The 15,827-nt window shown below is 44.3% G+C and overlaps 1 protein-coding gene across 3 annotated transcripts in view; it reads left to right on the top strand.

Annotated features, from left to right (window-relative positions):
- CACNA1H (calcium voltage-gated channel subunit alpha1 H) overlaps positions 1 to 15,827 on the top strand; it is a 382,159-nt gene that overhangs the window by 80,964 nt on the left and 285,368 nt on the right. The window lies entirely within an intron of this gene.

A 15,827-nucleotide genomic window follows, 5' to 3' on the forward strand; every position in this document is an offset into this window, starting at 1 on the left:
ACCCACTAGAGCAGTGTTTTCCAAACTTGGGTCTCCACCTGATTTGGACTACAATTCCCATTATCCATGACCACTAGTCTTGCTAGCTGGGGATGATGGGAGTTGTAGTCCCAAAACAGCTGGAGACCCAAGCTTGGGAAATGCTGAACTAGAGGCAGGAAGTGTATGTAGGTGGGTTGGATTCAGTTTATAAACTACATAATCAAGATGGCAGTGATATAGGGTTGCATCCCACTATGTTAGAGTAGACCCACTGAAATCAATGAACCTAAGGGCTCGTCCACACCTCTGCTTGGGAAAAGCTGACCTTGAACCAAGTTTGTTAAGTACACTGAAAACTCGGTTGCCATCAGGAGTCGCTGTCTTCCTGTAGCTTTGTGCACTTAGGACCATTTCTGACTCCATTTCTCAGAGCAGAGGGGAAGGCATGCATTGGAGCCCAAGGGCTGCATCCCCTAATGGACAACCTTCAAGAGGCTGGGTGGAGCCAAAGTCACGAACTGGATGGGGCCAGAGGCAAAGGTAGAAGGAGAAATGGATGTGACTCGTAGGTTGCAGGTTCGATCCTCGTATGAGACAGCTGCATATTCCTGTATTGCAGGGGGTTGGACTAAATCATGGGGGCCGGATCCTGGTGTTTTTGCAGGAGTAGAATGTGTGCTTTTATTTAAAATGCATCTCTCGGTTATTTGTGGGGCATAGGAATTTGTTCACACTCCCCCCCCCAATATAGTCCGGCCCCCCACGATGTCTGAGGGACAGTGGACTGGCCCCCTGCTCAAAAAATTTACTGATCCCTGGAATAAATGATCCCCAGGGTCCCTTCCAACTCTACAATTATCTGATCTATGATCTATGTCAGGGCTCAGCAAACTTTTTCAGCAGGGGCCAGTCCACTGTCCCTCAGACCTTGTGGGGGGCCAGACTATATTTTGAAGAAAAAAAATATGAACAAATTCCTATGCCCCACAAATAACCCAGAGATGCATTTTAAATAAAAGCACACATTCTACTCATGTAAAAACACGCTGATTCCCGGACCGTCTGCAGGCTGGATTTAGAAGGTGATTGGGCCTGATCCGGCCCCCGTGCCTTAGTTTGCCTACCCATGATTTACGTTATTAAGGTTTGTCCGCACCTCTGCTTGTGCTGCTGCTCCCCCCCCCCCCCCAGGGAAACCTGCTGTTTAGCACTGAATCAGAACAAATTGGTTTTCCCACAGATGGGTGCTTCTTTCGATTCAGTGGTAAACAGGGGAACAGTGGGGCAAAGGCACAACCACATGGTCGCATGTCTAGAAAGCTCAGGACAACTGCAAAACTGCTTGGACCCACGCTTTCTAGGCATGGCACAAAATGGAAATGTAGATGAGCCCCAAGTTAGGGTGGCATTCAACTGAATTTTACTCAGGGTAGACCTGTTGAAATTAATTGTTCTTATTCGTGTCTGTCTGGGTTCAGGCCTGGCTGAAGGACTGAGTTGCCCTGAGGGATGACCTTTGCAGAGAATGGGGCTGGACAGAGGGACATTGCTCTTCCATTGAATACCACCCTTAGTCACATCCATTCATTTACGCAGGTCTACTCTGAGCAGGACACGGGTGGCGCTGTGAGAGCCTAGGGCTTGCCGATCAGAAGCTTGGCGGTTCGAATCCCCACAACGGGGTGAGCTCCCATTGCTCAGCCCCTGCTCCTGCCCACCTAGCAGTTCGAAAGCACATCAAAGTGCAAGTAGATAAATAGGTACTGCTCTGGCGGGAAGGTAAACGGCGTTTCCGTGCGCTGCTCTGGTTCACCAGAAGTGGCTTAGTCATGCTGGCTACATGACCCGGAAGCTATATGCCGGCTCCCTCGGCCAATAAAGCGAGATGAGCACCACAACCCCAGAGTCGGCCGCGACTGGACCTAATTGTCAGGGGTCCCTTTACCTTTACCTTTACTCTGAGCAGGGGTAGCATTCAATGCAGCCTATAAATACTGTGCAATTCCAACTCTGCAATTCTATGATCATATAAGCATGCTCAATGTTATTTTTTTCATTATCTTGATCATTTACTTTCCACTATATGTATATATTTTCCCTTCCTGCAACTCAAATCTTCCTCTCCTCTAGTTTGTGGGGGATCCATCATTGGAAGGAGCCATTGGCATATTAATTCAGTGCAAAGGTTGCTGTGAGACGAGAGAGAGGGAGAAAATGTGTTGTTTATTGAACTGGGTGGCTTAACGAACATGAAACTCTTTGAGTGAGCTATGTAAGGATTTCTCCTGAGAGCAGCTGATTCCTCTGTGTGTGTGTGTGTGTGTGTGTGTGTGTGTGTGTGTGTGTAAGTGCCAAGTTGCTTAGCAACCAGTGTGAGAAAGCAAGATGGAACTGCAAAAGAGGACCAGGTCCCTGCTCCCTGCTGCTCCACATGGGCCTGTTTTAAGTGCTCAGACTTAATATTTTCTATGAATGATGAAGGAGTTGATTAAGACCATGGGTAGGCAAACTAAGGCCCGGATCCGGCCCAATCACCTTCTAAATCCAGCCTGCGGACGGTCCAGGGATCAGCATTGTTCATTGCACCCCCCAAATATAGTCCGGCCCCCCCACAAGGTCTGAGGGACAGTGGACCAGCCTTCTGGTTGCTTTAGCAGAAAGGAAAAAGCAGAAAGGTGGCCTTTCCACACTGCATTAATCAGCAACAGACTTGTGAAGTCAGAACTGTCTGCTGTACCCATCAGGTTTTTGTGGTATTTCCTCAAGCTAGTCATCAGGTTATGGTGAATCTCCTAAAAGTGGTTTGCTATGATGGAAGAATCTCAGGGCACCATGGGGCCACATCCTGGCATTGGAAGAGCGCCGGTTCCACCCTGAGCTGTTCCTGCCTCTGTTTGCTCTGCCAATTGGCTTCTGGATCCATCGCTGGCTGCAAGGTTGGCGAGACTCTCCACCATCTATCCTGGCAAACTGATGTGACCAAAGCAGGCTGAGAGTGTGCTTTGGACTTTGGCAACTTTTTAGCCAGCACACCAAAACTGTTCCTCAGTGTAAATTCTGGGGAAACTGTGATGAGAGCCAGCTCCTTCTCTCAGAAATGCCCTCCATTACTTCTGTTGGACTCAGCTGTTTGCTGGCAGCCTTGGCCTCAGCCTTCTCCAGACCAGCTCTCTGTTGCCTTCTCCATGGATTGTGTGTCCTGTGTAAATTAAAGCACATGCAGGTGTAACCTGGAACAAAATGTTCAGGGTGCCAGTCTGCCAGCCATGCCCTTTCCCAAGACACTCCATTCCACCACCCCAGTTTTTTGTCCCCATTCTCCCAACAGAATATCAGCCTTATGTGGCCACTGAGTGTGCTCTGTTTTTAATAGCCTCTACTTTATTTTCTCCTGCCCTTGGGTTTGCTTGTTTTTCTGGCGCTATGTCCTTCTGCAAACCTTGAGGTCCACCAAGCCTGCTGACACTTTCCAGGTACAAAATGATCAGCACTCAGAGAATGAGCTTACTATTAGTATGGAGGACAGATAGGGTGTCCTTAGGATTTTTGTTCTCGGCCCTGCCCCCACCCCTCAAAGTCATAAAACTGGCACCGAATAGAAAATGGTTGTATTTATTTTTGGAAGACTTTTTTTTATTCTTGCGGATGGATTTCTTAGAATTTGTTGGGGTTATTTTTTTTTTAAAGTAAACCATTTCATAATGTTGGGAGCTATAAAAGCTGCAGATATAAATTCACGCTAGTAGAAAGATATAAAGGTGTTAAAAACGTTTGCTGCCAGACAGGCGCAGGAAAGCACACCCAGGAGTTCAAGGAGACCTGTTTGCGGATGCAGATGTGGTTTGATGATGTCCATGAAGCAATTGCTCAAGGCTTTCATTAGGTGTGAACTGATTTTTTGATAACATTTCCAGTAGGTCGCCAAAAACAACCAAAAACAACTGCCCTTCTGAGACATGAGAGGTTGCTAATCTGGTAGCAGGACTGGCTACTGTCAGGAGTCCAGGCTCCCAGCTTGATAACAGAGTAAGTATAGGTGATTAAAAAGGAGAATTTATTGCAAAAACAAACAGATAGCTCCGGATGGCTCTAAGAAAAGCCTCAGGCATCATTACTCAAGATGACCCTTCTGAAGATTCCTTCCTGTGTCTATAGAATATATTGAACCGATGCCCCTTGCATCTCTTGTTTTGCTTCCTATCTAGAAGCCCTCCCATTCGCTGACTTCTTGAATTTATTGGATTAGCTCCAGCCTCTTCCTTTTCTGATGAACTGTCTCCTTGTCTATTTGTGCCTGTTTGAGCTTTGGCTGTGTTCTAGGCTGCTCTCAGCTACTGTTTTATCAGCCCGCCCATCAAGGTCAGGAAGAGCTGAATTCTGCAGCTGCTAGCTCTCCCCTGCCTGACTAACATCAAAGCTTCCCTGTTCCTGGCTGCTTTCTGCATTTGGCTGCAAACCTTCACTTGGAGCTGGTTCATTCCTGACAGCTACATGTTACATATCTTTTTGGAAAAGTATATTTCTGCTTTGTACACTGGACTTGTCCCTAGTTTCTATGCCTCTGTAGCAGAGATGGAGAAACTGAGGCTCCGAATCCCATCATAACTGAGCCTCACATTCTTCACCCCTGATCTGTGTACACTAGCGTTGTGCTGAAAAAAATGGTCCTGCATTTCCCCCTATCAAACACACACCATAGGTGCCAACTCTCTGGGGCCCTGGGTGCCCGAGCACCCACAAAATTCCCCATGAAGGGGCCAAGCACCTACAAATTTCAGTGCCAGGGCCATGAGACCCAGGGTTGTGGGGGCAAGTTGGAACTCCAGGCACACACCATTCTCCATCAATTAATGAGAAAAGAAATTGCATTCAAGGTGAATGAAGAAGAGTGAGGCAATGTTGTTGACATTTTGCACGGGTGCGGTGCGGTGCGGTGTTTTTGTCCCACTTAAGAATGTAAGAAGTTAAGAGTTGATGGTATTGTGCACATTGCCCAGTCAAAATGCATAAACTCCAAGAGGCCTCAGGGAATATAGCAACAGAATTCTGTGCACATACAGAATCAATGAACATTTCCCAAGGCCTGTTGGAGATTAGGTATATCCTATATATACACACAGCGGGTGGCGCTGTGGTCTAAACCACCAAGCCTAGGGCTTGCCGATCAGAAGCTCAGCGGTTTGAATCCCCGCAACAGGGTGAGCTCCCGTTGCTCGGCCCCTGCTCCTGCCAACCTAGCAGTTCAAAAGCACATCAGAGTGCAAGTAGATAAATAGGTACCGCTCCGGCGGGAAGGTAAACGGTGTTTCCATGCACTGCTCTGGTTCGCCAGAAGCGGCTTAGTCCTGCTGGCCACATGACCCGGAAGCTGTACGCCGGCTCCCTTGGCCAATAAAACAAGATGAGCGCCGCAACCCCAGAGTCTTCCACGACTGGACCTAATGGTCAGGGGTCCCTTTACCTTTACCTTTATATATGGTACGCTGACCAAGAACAGTGCACAATTTTCGCTTTTCTACACAATGTACAAAATGAAGATTAGCAATGGCGAAAATCCCCAAATATCAATAATACCCATTATGAAACAGTAAACTAGACTATTAACATTGGTGCTATCATATTAAAAATACACTCAAATAGCAATGATATAAACAAGGATAACAAAAGGAATTTGCAAGCCATATGAATTTCTCCTCCACCCCTAATGGGGAAGTGACCCAAAGTCACTTTCTTAAGGCAAAACACTCTCCACCCAATGATCCTGCTTTGCTTTCTGTTAAAGAATAGATTGTGGCTGTAGGATGCATTTTCCCACGATGATCTATTTTATTTTATTTTGTACTGTCCTCCAGGTCACCCAGATATAGCTGTTCTCTAGGGCCACACAATGCCAGCTCTCGTTAGTTATTTTGGCCTCGGCAAATGCCTATATATAGCCAGGCCTAATAAAACTATTTCTTGGGTGGGTATTTAAAACTTTTCCGGCTTCCTAGTAATTCATGATCCAGCACTAGATCTCACATGGTTTTACAGGGAGCTGATTTCCCAACAAACTTCAGATTCTACCAACTCCTGGGACAATAGTAGATGGCTTTCTTTTTTTGTTGACGGTAACACGCCTCTGTAGATGCATGGAAAAGGGTGGTAGTAAACAACAGCGATGACTGTGGGTGGTCCAATGAGAGAATTGGCCTTTTCTGGAGTTGTTATCTATTTACAAACATCAAAATATCAGAAGAGGCCTACTGGATCAGGCCAAAGGCCCATCTGGGTCAGTTTTTAGTTCTCACAGTGGCCAGTCAGATGCTCGAAGAAGCACATAAGCAGGCCATGAGTGCAGTTGATCTCAAGTTCTCCAACAACTGGTATTCAGAGACATTCTCTAGTCGTGATGGTAGCACACAATCATCATGACTAATCTGATCCTCTATGAACTTGTCCTTTTAAAGGCTCTCAAGTGGCCATCAGTACAGTGGTGCCCCGCAAGACGAATGCCTCGCAAGACGGAAAACCCGCTAGACGAAAGGGTTTTCCGTTTTGGAGGTGCTTCGCAAAACAAATTTCCTATGGGCTTGCTTCGCAAGACGAAAATGTCTTGCGAGTTCCTGCAGTTTTTTTTTCCCTCCCCCCCTTTTTCTAAGCCGCTAAAAGCCGCTAAAAGCCGCTAAAAGCCGCTAATAGCGCTAATCCGCTAAGCCGTCAATTTCGCAAGACGAAAAACCGCTAGACGAAGAGACTCGTGGATCGGATTAATTTCGTCTTGCGAGGCACCACTGTACAACTTGTGGTTGCAAATCCCATAGCAGAACGGTGTGGTATGCCGTGGCAAAACTCAGGTGTTCTTCCTATAGCAGAATGATGCGCTATGCCTTGGGCTGCACTGAGATGTTTGACTTCAGGTAATCCTACCCTGGCCAATGAAAAATCTGCTCTGAATTCCGCCGTAAGTGAAATATTGGTAGCAATGTTAGGCTCTTATCCGTACGCACCTTAGAAAGCACACAATCTCGTTTGCAGAGTAACCGGTGTGTTATCTCCAGCCCGGCTGCAACATTTCTCCCCGTCAGGCTTGAAAGATTGTGCAATTGTCTGTGGTTTATTGTGTAAATACATCTTTTTATGGGTTTTTTCTCTTTTTGCAAGACACGTTGTATACCTGGGAGATGGGGGCAAACATTCCGTTGTCGCTATTCTCGGCTGATAGATGGCGTCAGCCAGAGCTACACAGACACTTGCAATGTTTGGCACTTGCAATGTTTGGCATAAAAAATGAGAGCAAGGAGACACCAGCATTTTGAAGGGGGTAGGGGCTCTCTCCCTCCCCACCCCTCCTCCCATTTCTTTGACTTTCTCCTTGCCTTTGAGATGGGCCATTCCCTTTCAAAAGGCAGGTGACTTCATTGTTTTAAGGAAGAAAGCCCCGGTATTCTGAAAATAGCACCCTTGCTATTTGTAGCTAACTCATTCAGAGTTGTGCTCCTGGGATGTGGCTCAGGGGTATAGCATCAGCACTGCATGCAGAAGGTCACAGGTTCAAGCCCCAGCATCTCCCAGAAGGACTGGGAATGTATTCTGTCTGCATCATTGGAATGGCACTGCCAGTCCTTATATACTATAATTCCCATCATCCCTGGCCATTGGCCATGCTGACTAGAGCAGCTGGGAGTTGCAGTTCAGTAGTAGCTGCAGCTCAACACACCAGCTATTTCAGAAAAAAATGATCTTCTGTTTCCCACGGACCAGCCCTTGGAATATCTGCGAAGGAAGCCAAACGATTACCTTGGTGCAGAGATGAACTTCCAGAAAATAAAGACTTATAAGGCAAAAGTTGACTAAAAACTCAGTTCTGACTTTGATGACTCGGAGACGTCGGTCTATTTTTATAAATCTTTTAAACCAGGATATTATTTAACAAATTTGCCTTGTTGTTTAAAAAACAACAACTGCCTGAGAGAGAGGGAGCATCTCTTGAGATGAAGACTCTTTTTTGCAATCTTTTGAGAGTCACTGGAGTTATTTGGGCTCGTTTTCCATTTTCCATGAAGGCCTAGGTTGCCTTCATTAGAAGACAAATACCCCAAATCAGTATTTACATCTGTATCCACAAAAGTCTGCCATTTCACCTTCGATGGTAACTTAGCCTTGGATATTGGCTTAATTTAAACACCTTTTGGACACATCTTGTGAGGAGGACATGGAGGAGAACTTGCATCACCTGGGGAAAGAACTGTGTTCTCAATATTGAGCTAGATGGACCAACGGCGTGATTTGCAATAAGGCAGAGCTCCCCAGATTCTTATTAAATTTAGCCCTTTGCTCAGAACCATGAAGACTGGACCATACTTTAATTTTAAGGTCATAGCTCTTTGGTAGAGCATCTGCTTTGCAGGCAAAAGGCCCAAGATTCAAACCCTGACATCTCAGAGTGGCTGGGGCAACCCAATGGCCGGAGCACTAATAATAATAATAATAATAATAATAATAATAATAATAATAATTCCAGGTAAGTCTGCGAATAGACTCCTGTTCTGAAAGCCCGAAGAGCCACTGCCCCTCAGTTTAGACCAGTGGTTCTCAGAGTTTTTTTATCTGCACCATTGAATAAAAATTTCCTCGTCCCACACTGAATTTTTCATTGATAAGAAATACATTGGAGAACAAAAAGAAACAACTAGCAGTGCTTGATTTATAACCTAGAAGACAACGGTTTAATAATATGGTCATGGGACATCCAGAACGTACAAAACAATGCAGCTACATAAGAACATGAGTCATTCCCCAAATACAATTATAGACAAACCTCTTGCATATGTACCTTAAGTATGTCTGCAAACTCGGTGAGAGGTATGAGCTTGTTTTTGATGGGTGATCTCTTTTATATTTGGTCTCATTTGAGGCACACAAACTCTCATCTTCTCATCAGCTTAAAGAAGCCTTTCTCTTTTCTGATCTTTTGTATGTGTCAGAGTTGAAAATCCATGCTCACACCAATCAGTCATGGAGAACTGTAGAAGAATAGCCAATTGGTTCATATACTGCAAATACAGTCATACCTCACTTTGCATTTGCTTCATGTTACGTTTTTTCAGGTTGCGTCCTGCTGCGACCTGGAAGTATCGGAAAGGGTTACTTCCGGGTTTTGCCGCTTGCGCATGTGCAGTAGTGCTAAATCGCACTTCACGCATGCGCACAAGCGCCAAATCACGCTGCTCACCTGCGCAGATACGGCACTTCAGGTTGCGGGCTTTTCACACTGCAAACGGACCTCTGGAACGTTCACAGCCAGAGGTACTACTGTAAATAAAAAATACTTTGATACTATACTACACTATACTATACTATACTATACTATACTATACTATACTATACTATACTACACTACACTACACTATACTATACTACACTATACTATACTGAAATGTTTAAATGTTTCTTTGATTGTCCTTGAATCTTCCCACATTTGCCACCCTTTCCTGCCACAGCAGTGTGGCATGCCACCCTCTTTGAGAACCACTGGTTCATAGAATCATAAAATTGACACTAGAGTCATCTAGTCCAACCCCCTGCAATCTTTTGCCCAAGGTTGGGTTCAAACCCATGACCCTGATATTAAGAGTATCATGGTCTACCAACTGAGCTCTTGTCTGCCCATACAATACTGAGCAAAATGAGTGAATGCTTTGGCTTCGTTCAAAGCAGCTTCCTGTGTTCCTGCCGAGGAGAACCCGTAAGCTTTGTGCGTGATCTTTCAGAGGGATTGAAACCCCATCCCGAACCATTACATTTGCCTGATTTAAAGGGTGCTGCTTGCCTGCTTTCCTTCATCAATCAAAGCAACAGGACCCAGTGGCAGATTGTTTCTGCAACTCGCCTTCCTCCTCCTTCCATTCCGGGTGCCACAAACATGTCAGAACCAATTACGGGCAGATGGGGCAAGAGAGAAAACAGATCTTTGTTTTCTCACCAATCTGCAAACCTCGCTGCCTCGCCAACACATTACCCTTTTCTTTGTGTAACTGGGAGCCCAAGAAAGCTTCAGTCAAGAAGAACAAGCTGGATTCTGTATTGCCAGCTGACACTCAGGATTTCTTTTCAGGAATTTCTATAGCACCCTTCAACGTTAGTTTTCAGGGCGATCTACAAATAAAATGGTTTTGAATTATATTTTTAAAATCACACTAATACAAAAATGGGATTTAAACACTGAAACACAGCACCGAACCTTCAGCTGGGTAGTTCCCAATTTATTGATCTCCATCTCCATCTAAAGGTAAAGGTAAAGGGACCCCTGACCGTTAGGTCCAGTCGCAGGCGACTCTGGGGTTGCAGCGCTCATCTCGCTTTATTGGCCGAGGGAGCCGGCGTACAGCTTCCGGGTCACGTGGCCAGCATGACTAAGCCACTTCTGGCGAACCAGAGCAGCACACGGAAACGCCGTTTACCTTCCCACTGAAGTGGTACTTATTTATCTACTTGCACTTTGATGTGCTTTCGAACTGCTAGGTGGGCAGGAGCAGGGACTGAGCAATGGGAGCTCACCCCGTCGCTGGGATTCAAACTGCCAACCTTCTGATTGGCAAGCCCTAGGCTCTGTGGTTTAGACCACAGCGCCACCCTTTTCCATCTATATAAGGCCAAATCTGTATAAAATTTGGCACCTGTTCAAAACCATATTTTTTTTAATGCAAGCCTTTCCTGATTATGCCTTAAGTGTATTTTTACCTCACTGGGCAGGGCCGGTGCCAGCAGACATGATGGGAACATCCCAGACCCTGGGCATTTCAGGGTCCAAACCGGAGACCTGGGAGAGGATGATGTCACAGGGATGAGTCCTAGTGATTCTTCAATTGCACTCCCTCCCACCACTGAGCCCTGGAGACAGAGGTTAATTGGGAGAGGCGTGGAGGAAGCAGAGAAGGGGGCCAGGCAAACCTGGAGATTTCAGGTTAGCACTGGAGATCCCTAACCCTAGCCTTGACCATTCCATCCACTATATGGGGATGGTCACAGCAGCAGCAGCAATAATAGCAGCATCACTGAGCTCCCTTACAAGCTGATGGCTAAGTATTCCTGACATGTTGAACCACACTGAAGACTTGCATTCTGCAATACAAAAGGAATCCATCAGATCCCTTATCGAGTCAAGTGGGATTTTACAGCCTGTCCACACATGCAATTGGGGGTGGGTGGGTAATAATCTTGACCCCCTTGTTTCCTGTTGCTTTAGCATAGACAGCTGGCAACATTTGCAGCTCAGTCAGCTCGGTTGCAAGGAAATATGTTTTTTCTCCCCTCCTCCCTATAGATCTTGCAGAATATCTACTCCAGGCTGAATTTAAAACAAACATTACCTTGTTTGGTCATCTCCCTCTTGTCCCCCCCCCTTCCTTCCCTCCTCTGTGAGTATTTGCTGGAGGGTGACTCATTGTAAGCCCTTTATTAACAGCTAAAACAGCAGGAGCAATTGAGTTTAGGTTTCCTTGGGTCTTCTTGGAATTAAGGAAGAAGGACAAATTTATTAACAAGATTTTCTCCTTTCACTGACTCTCTCTCTCTATATGAATGATGTTTGGGTTTTCTTTGACTCATTCACTGTATTTATTTATACACGCAGCGACTTCAGTGTCCATGGCGCCTTAACAGAGTCACTTAGAGGCAACACAGAAAAGTCCCCACTCACAGGGAGCTTTCAGCACAGATGCATTGGGGGAGAGAGAAGGAGAGTTGAAGGAGGGAGGACAGTGAAATGGTGAAATCAGTTATGATAAAATGGGCACAAGATGTTGGACATAACATTATGATAGCTGACTGGGAACAGTTATGGACCACAGGTATGAAGTTTACGGCATGTAATGCCCTAAGAGAGAATATTATGAAAATGATCTACAGGTGGTACATAACACCAGTCAAGCTTGCAAAAATTTACCATCTGCCCGAAAATAAATGTTGGAAATGTAATGAGACTGAAGGTACATTCTTTCACCTTTGGTGGACATGCCCAAGGATTAAGACTTTCTGGGAGATGATCTATAATGAAATGAAAAAGGTATTTAAATATACCTTCCTGAAGAAACCAGAGGCCTTTCTCCTGGGCATGGTCGGCCAATTGGTGCCAAAGAAGGACAGAACTTTCTTTATGTATGCAACAAAAGCAGCAAGAATACTCATCGCGAAGTATTGGAAGACACAAAATTTACCCACCCGGGAAGAATGGCAGATGAAAGTGATGGACTATATGGAACTGGCGGAAATGACTGGCAGAATCTGAGACTAAGGTGAAGAGTTGGTGGAAGAAGATTGGAAAAAATTTAAAGTTTATCTACAGAAACATTGCAAAATTAAGGAATGTTAGAAGGTTGTTGGAATGAAGTAATGTGGTTTTAGCAGAAATGATATAAAGGACTAGGTTAAAATTGATTTTTTAATTGGTGAAAGACGAGAATTACAGTATATTAAGATAAATTATTAGGATAAAAACAAAGCTGGAAAGGATTTGCTGAAACATCTAATTGAACTAGAATACAAAAAAGGGAGGTGTGAGGAGGTCAAGGAAATAAGCTCACTGCTGCCTCTTTACACATACAGGGAGAATGATGATGACTGAGATGATAGATAGATAGATGATAGATAGATAGATAGATGATAGATAGATAGATGATAGATAGATAGATGATAGATAGATAGATGATAGATAGAGATAGATGATAGATAGATATAGATAGATAGATAGATGATAGATAGAGATAGATGATAGATAGATATAGATAGATAGATAGATGATAGATAGATAGATAGATAGATAGATGATAGATAGATAGATAGATAGATAGATGATAGATAGATAGATAGATAGATAGATAGATGATAGATAGATAGATATAGATGATAGATAGATGATAGATAGATAGATAGATGATAAATAGATGATAGATAGATAGATAGATAGATAGATAGATATAGAGATAGATAGATAGATGATAGATAGATAGATAGATAGATAGATAGATAGATAGAGATGATAGATAGATAGATAGATAGATGATAGATAGATAGATAGATAGATGATAGATAGATAGATAGATAGATTAGATAGATGATAGATAGATAGAGATAGATAGATGATAGATAGATAGATAGATGATAGATAGATAGATAGATAGATAGATGATAGATATAGATAGATAGATAATAGATAGATAATGTACCAGCGTTCTGTTATTCAAACGCTTGAAACACAATGATTATTACAGGATAGAGCAGGGGTAGGCAACCTAAGGCCCATGGGCCGGAAGTGGCCCAATCACCTTCTCAATCTGGCCCACGGATGGTCCAGGAATCAGCGTGTTTTTACATGAGTAGAATGTGTGCTTCTATTTAAAATGCATCTCTGGGCTATTTGTGGGGCATAGGAATTCGTTCGTTCCCCCATCCCCCAATATAGTCTGACCCACCACAAGGTCTGAGGGACGGTGGACTGGCCCATGGCTGAAAAAGGTTGCTGACCCCTGGGATAGAGGCATTCACAGTTTATGCCTGTGAAGGGATGGAAAAGGAGGGCTAAAAGAAGATAGTTGAATTCACTGGGGGGTGGAATGTTTTCAGGAAAAACTGAGAAGGCCCTATGGGACTGAATATACTCTTATAAGATGAACCAGCTGCATGGTGGATGAAGAGGAGAAAGGCATGGGGATTGCTGTTTGCAAAGGCTCTTTTTCCGCATGCCCAAGTGCATTAATTAATGCTCCATAAAATTACAGCCTGATGAAAGATAACTTTTAAAAGGCATAATTAGAGCGGGGCAGTAATTAAACGAGCCACACCGGACAGTTTTCTTTTCTTTTCTTTTTTTAAAAAAATAATATTTATTACCTTTTCCAACAATTTAAACACTACAAAAAAGAAAAACCATATAATACAATACAATACAAAAAACACTACATTACACTAACAAAACACTAACATTAAACTAACAAAACAAACACAATTTAAAACACATCAAATAATGTCAATATCTTATCTTTCATTCACTTATTTCCACGACCTCCTCACACCTCCCTTTTTGTATTCCACTTCTATTAATTTTTTCAGCAATTCCTTTCCATCTTCCTCTATTTTTAATCCTATAATTATCTCAACACATTCTAACCTTATTTTCCCTTTAATACTCTATTAATCTATTTATCCTTAATTCCTCATAACATTTCTACTAAAGCCATATAACTTCATTCCAACATTTTCCTAGCATTCATTAAATTTACAGTATTTCTGTAAATTTCTGTAAATTTCCAGTCTTCTTCCACCGACTCTTCTCCCTGGTCTCGGATTCTGCCAGTCATTTCCGCCAGTTCCATGTAGTCCATCAACTTCATCTGCCATTCTTCCCTGGTGAGTAAATCTTGTGTCTTCCAATATTTTGCGATGAGTATTCTTGCTGCTGTTGTTGCATAGAAAATGTCCACACCGGACAGTTTTCCAGCTGATGAAACACTTTTTCTTCTCCAGCCATTGATGGTCAGGAGAAAAGAAGGAAAGGAAGAAATCCCTGAATTCTCTAAAAGGAAGGGCTGTGATGTGACCAGGAATGTAAGTGATTTAGATACTGTTGCATGAGAGGAATCAGTTCTGGGTGACACCAGGAGGGAAAGACAGCTAAGGAGACACAACTGGTTTCAGTTTTGTATGTAGTTTGGTAGCACCACACCGCATGGATGTGCTGGTGTAGGCACACATGAAAGTTGTGGGTTTTTTAAAAAGGGAAATCAAAGGAAGCATACAGAGAGAGATGCAGGCAGAAGAAAAAGGCTGGGATGGATCTGAAGTTTCTGCCTGGGCAGGGCTGTCTTACCCATAGGCGCTAGGGGTGTGGGGCACCCGGGTGCAGGGCTCTCAGGGGCGCCAGGCTGAGAGTCCAGGGCCCAAGAGTTGGGGGGAGCACCGGACAGATCTTTGCACCCCGGCACCACATATGCTTAAGACAGCCCTGTGCCTGGGTCTCTCTCTGGAATTGATGGTGGAGTGATTGGCTCTGGTGGTGGCTGTACTGTAAGGGAGAAGGAAGGACTTCTCTGCAGGCAGAAGCTGCAGATCGATTCCAGCCTTTTTCTTCCACCTGTGTCTGTCTCTGTCTCATAGCTCTGCCTCTGTCCAAGCTCCACTGTCCACCTTACGGCAGAGAGAGATCTGTGGAGGGCGAGGGCCTGCTTTTGTGGCATGCCAACAAGAAGGACGGCCCTTGGTGAGAGAGCCAGTGTGGTGTAGTGGTTAAGAGCGGTAGTCTCGTAATCTGGGGAACTGGGTTCGCTTCCCCACTCCTCCACATGCAGCTGCTGGGTGACCTTGGGCTAGTCACACTTCTCTGAAGTCTCTCAGCCTCACTCACCTCACAGCGTGTTTGTTGTGGGGGAGGAAGGGAAAGGAGAACATTAGCCTCTTTGAGACTCCTTTGGGTAGTGGTAAAGCGGGATATCAAATCCAAGCACTTCTTCTTCTTGGCTCTCCAAATCTTCCCTACCTCTGATCAGATTGACACTGGTCCTTTTCTCTGCAGGAAAAATACCCTTGTTTTGGCTTCTTGATCACTTTTGTTGTGGTTACTTTGTTAGTCTTTTGCCTCTCCACCTCTTCCTTTTCCTTATTTGTTTGTCTTGTAGTTTCTCCCCTCTCCCCCCCACTTCTCCCTTCATTGAAATAAATAAATAAATAATCCCTGGGCATGCACCGTAATGAAATACACTGCACACACACCTACGGCACTCAAAATAATGCCCAAAATAAAAACATCTCAGAATATATGCTCCTAAATTTACCTCAGGAGTCGGCAGCACCATACCATGATGAAATATTGC

The sequence above is a fragment of the Podarcis cretensis genome (assembly GCF_951804945.1).
Source record: "Podarcis cretensis genome assembly, chromosome: 14".
Taxonomy (NCBI): Eukaryota; Metazoa; Chordata; class Lepidosauria; order Squamata; family Lacertidae; genus Podarcis; species Podarcis cretensis.